Below are 5,456 nucleotides of genomic sequence, written 5' to 3'. Positions count from 1 at the left end.
TGAATGATGATAATAGTTTACTCGTTTATGTATTAAGGATACATTTTGATAGTCTATGTTTTGTAATGATACTATTTTAGTATTATGAATATGATGATGTGAATTTTATGTATATGGAATATGAGGGTTGATAAAGATCTGGATTTGCGTGGGCGACCACGTCTCGACATTCTAAAATAAAACAACATGAAAATCAGAATTCAAAACAGTTATTTTTTAGAAAAACGGTAGAGTGAATTAGAATCTAGTATACCCGTTCTTATGTCTACCCATTTCTCACAGGTCAAGCTTTCTTTATCTACAAGTCAAAATCTATGCTCTGATACCACATTTGTAACATCCCCCGTCCTCGTGGTCCGGAGCGGGCGGTGTCACTAACAGGACTTAATTTAAAGACACAAACATTGCAGAGCTACTAATAAACTTCAAACGTAGATTAACTTTCAAAACATGAATTAAAATCTAAAATATTACATTCTAACAACTATTTATAAGCTTAGAATATTATACATCTACCAACGAGTTTACAAACTCCAAAAAAATCAAACGCTCGATCTCAAGTCCCGTCCCTTATCAAAATCACTTGGAACCTGCCGTATCAAGAAACAAGAACACGGCTGAGCACGGGGCTCAGTGTACAGATTGCAATATAAACTTGAAATAATAATATGTAACATCGATAATAAAGCGGAAGACTTAAAAATCAATGAAACTGAATTCATAGAAAATCAAGACGTTTCACAGTTCTCATTTCAAAACATCATTTAAACACAATCCTTCAATTCCTGTAGTGTTTGTGGGGTGGCCAAACCACACGAACTATCGGGCCGGTGTGCGGGCACACACCCCGAGTCCCCCGTGAATTTAACCACGGTCACATGGTGGGTAATCCTAGGATCGATCCATCCGCCCTGGAGCAAATAAAATCGGCCTAGTCCACAAGGTGGGTTCACGTAAGCCACTATTGGGCCTAACCTTGTGGACCGAGTTCACCTGCAGACACCATAACTACAAAGTCGCCATAGAAGGCATCCCAAATAATGCGCCCATTAATTGGGTTGTTCTGAAAACCAATAAAACTAAACATGTGCTATTACCCAAATGGCATTCATAAAAAGTCAATCTTCAAAATACTTCATAAAACTCGAAACTACTTCAAAATATGAGAATCAATTCAACAAACATGAAAGATTCAAACATACAATTCAACGAACTAAAATCAAGTGTTCACGATAAAGATTCAAGAATTTACGATAAAAGTTCAAGAGCTTATATATATATATATATAAGTACGTAATTTATTAACCACTTTTAAGCGATCAATCACAAAGTGGTGAACCACCGTTACGAAGGGTCAACTACAACAACTAGTTGCCCAAGAGTCAAAGAAAGTGAAATCCGAACCTTAAGCGAAATAGAGAAGTAAAGCACGATCAAACGAGATTCACGGTAAAGTTCGACTTGCTCACGTGCCTAACGAATGCGCAAATCGGTTATTACTTAAACAACGTAAGATCATATCTTAATTCTACTAATAAACTACTTAGATCTACATGTTTATAAACAACTTAAACTTCAAATACGACAGCCGAATATGTATTACGAAATCGACGCAACACTTGGCTTTATATAATTCCGATTCGACTTAAACAGCTTTTGACCCTCATTTTCGGGAGCATCTTTACCCCACTTAGAGACCAATACAGAATATACTATTTAAACGAAAGATGTATTATGATATGTGATGAAACTACTGGTTCTCAAATCACCTCATTTGGATTATCCATCTATTTTATACGAATATTACAAAACAGCAGATAAATCCTAAATACATTGCAAACAGCCCCGAAAACACACTATTTTGGGCCACTTAGATTCATAACTGGATTTTCGACCCTACATGAAAGTTGTAGTATACATTAAAGGCTTTCTAACTGCAAAATATGAGCTTATTCCGACTTACGGTTTGTAAGTTATACACTGTCAAAGTATGGACCTGCATAGTCGGTAAAATCCGATTCCGCAATTCCCGACTAAATTTTATAATCCAACTTTCATGATTCACTACATTTACGTGCTATAAACATAGTCCAATGGTCGTTAACCTAAGGTTAGTCATGGAATTTTACTCTTTTCGACATTATATCGAACACCGGTCTAAAAAAATGCTAACGTAAACACCCTAATAAAAGTGAATGAAATTTATACCTTTATGAAGGGTTCGAAGAGTGRATWMYGMATATATAATCGTTACTTCGATTGCTTCAACGATTTGAGAAATATTTTAGAGAAAAGAAAATAAATGAGAGAGAGAGATGAGACGGTGAATATGAAGATGAAGAAGCCGATGTTCGCTTTTTTTTTACTTTACATATATATTATATATATATATATATATTATAATTATAATACGTTTAGTAATTTGACGGTTTTAACCCTTCAATAATTACCGACCGTTATTTAAGTACGGTACAATTTGGGTAAGTTAACGAGAAGGTTTTTTTTAAAACTCGGGTCTTACATCGGCCCATCACAAAGACTTGATTCTATAACTCCAAGGAGTGAATCATGAAAATTGCAATGTCTTTTGTCATGAAGACATATTAAAGCGGAGGTGTTTAAACCTAGTCTTGTTGCAGGTTTCAAAGCAACTTGAACCATACCCATATGCAAAAATTTATATTTCTGCTGATGTTGCTTAATTAGGTTTGCTGATAATAATTGAAAAGTACTATACCCTTTGGATATAGGCATAGATTCTTCAACCGTTTTAATGATATAATCAGATTTGAATGAGAAATTAGATTTATAAATTTCATTTTGTTTTGATTTTGGTAATTTCCAATTACATAGATCATAATCTATATTTTCGTTTATAATTATTTATTTGTTTTTATTAAAAACAGATGAAGATGATGTTTGAGAAGAATTTCTTCTCAAGGACCTAATTATCTCACTCATTAATTCAGACTCTCATCTACAATCAACGACTTTTACCATAAACGTATTTGAACCTCTACGTGGGAATTACTGTCAGTTCTGAACGCGACTTGGTATCAAAGAGTAAACAAACAAGTGAAATTAAATTAGTATCTTGATTAGGGTTCTTCAATCACCACCAGTGTAAGAGCTACAAAAAGAAATAGGATCGAGGATGATAACAGGATCGAGGAACAAGAATATACAAAACAAGAATATACAAGCTTAAACTGGAAATTTTATTACTTCAAAACTGGTACAGAGAGTTGTTTACAAAGGAAGAAGAGAAGGATTATAAAATTGAGCGTAATGACCCAGTTTTTTGCATTTCCAACAAACTAGTACTTTCTTATCTTTTTTAGGATTTTTATATTTTGAAGAAAATTTATCTTTTTTCTTCCATTTAAAATATTCTTTGAAATACTTTCTATTTTTGGGTTTCGAAGATTTTAAAAAACAGTTTTTTTCAAAACCCATTTGTTCACAAAAATTTCCCAAGGCTCTTTTCCCTGAGATTTTTTCATTTTGAATTTGTTTTTGCAACTTTATTTCGTTGCATAGTGTGATACCTTCTTTTATGACTTCGGATGCTAAATCTCCATAAGTCAAATTGTCATACGGAATTTTCCCATTATTATTATTTAAAAAAAAAATTTTAATTCTTTCTGCAAAGAAATAAGGAAGTCCAGCAAGAAAATTTTCTTTCCAAAATTCCTGATGTCCATCATTTCTTTGATAAATCTTTGAAAAAAAATGTTTTTATACCATTTAAAATGGGATAAAGTTGGACATCTTAGATTAATTAATTACTCTTGAATTTTATTTGTATACAAATTAATTTTTCCAGTAAAATGAGTAATAACTGTATACAACAGTGTATTAACTGAATCTGGCATAGGCTCAGATTGATTAGGATGAACTTTAATTGCATGAGTAATAACATATTTTGCTTCGGTAGTTAAATAATTATCCCACCAGCCTTTTATTTGTCCTGTGAAACAATTAAGTAGCATTTCACATATAATTGTATCTTTATTATCATTGGCTGCATAAGCCGTGGCACACATAAGCATATGATGAATTAATTTATGGATTTGGTATTCACTAAATCCATCTAAATTCCATTCATATATGGATGATCCATCAAATTGTTGATTAGTGGGCAATTCTTCTTCATGTAACAAATCAACAGGAGATGGTCTATGATAATAGGGTTTATTTGATTTAAAATTTACTTTTCTCATATTAGAGATACGATTAATTTGAGACGGAATATTTTCCTCCTGAAGTGTTAAAATTTCTAATTGAGTTATTAACTCATAAGTTGTAGGTTCTTGCTCCTCAAAAAAAATGCAAAAAATTCCTTAGTAGATAAAGGAGCAATTTCATTGTCAGCCTTTATGGCTTTAAGCCTTTCATATATCTTTTTGACTACGTCAGAATCAGTCGGCTTAGATAATTTCATTTTTTTCTCAAGATGTATTGCTCTGGAAAGAAGCCGATTGTTGAGTTGATAAGCTCTCAGGAAGATTTAATCTCTTTTGTTCAATTCGATTTAATTGTTCTCCAATAGATTGAAGAGACAAGTTCGTATAATTATTCTTTTCAATAACAGACTCTATACTGGGAGTTTTTCGAAAAGGTGAAGCTATTATTTCTTCATTTTCTTTTTTTAATACTAAATTCATATCAGGAGGATGTACGCTCCTAATATTACTCCCCTTTTTGGTTATGTATGTTTTATACATACTTTCGAGACCTAGAATATAATTCTGGTCCGAAAAATCAGGAAGTGTATGTCCTCGTAATTTATATGATCTTTTAATAATGAGTGAGATAATTAGGTCCTTGAGAAGAAATTCTTCTCAAACAACATCTTCATCTGTTTTTAATAAAAACAAAGAATTAATTATAAACGAAAATATTGATTATGATCTATGTAATTGGAAATTACCAAAATCAAAACAGAATGAAACTTATAAATCTAATTTCTCATTCAAATCTGACTATATCATTAAAACGGTTGAGGAATCTATGCCTATATCCCAAGGGTATAGTACTTTTCAATTATTATCAGCAAAGCTAATTAAGCAATATTAGTAGAAATATAAATTTTTGCATCTAGGTATGTTTCAAGTTGCTTTGAAACCTGCAACCAGACTAGGTTTAAACACCTCTGCTTTAATATGTCTTCGTGACAAAAGACATCGCAAATTTCATGATTCACTCTTTGGAGTTATAGAATCAAGTCTTTGTGATTGGCCAATATATTTTTCGTGTTTTCCAAATTTCACCTTATCATTAAATGATCCGCATCTTATGCATGTTTTATCATTAGATATTAAATCTGAAGGTTATGACAGGTTACCAGGGTCGGAAAATGTCATTCTTATTTATAGAATTCATTATAAAGTAATGAATACAGTTGTTCATAATATCAGATAAATTCAAAACTTGAATGATAAGGGAGAAACAAC

The sequence above is a fragment of the Cynara cardunculus genome (assembly GCF_001531365.2).
Source record: "Cynara cardunculus var. scolymus isolate 2C chromosome LG 2, CcrdV1, whole genome shotgun sequence".
In the NCBI taxonomy this organism is placed as follows: domain Eukaryota; kingdom Viridiplantae; phylum Streptophyta; class Magnoliopsida; order Asterales; family Asteraceae; genus Cynara; species Cynara cardunculus.
The sequence above is the reverse complement of the archived record's forward strand: the minus strand, read 5'-3'. Positions refer to the sequence as shown.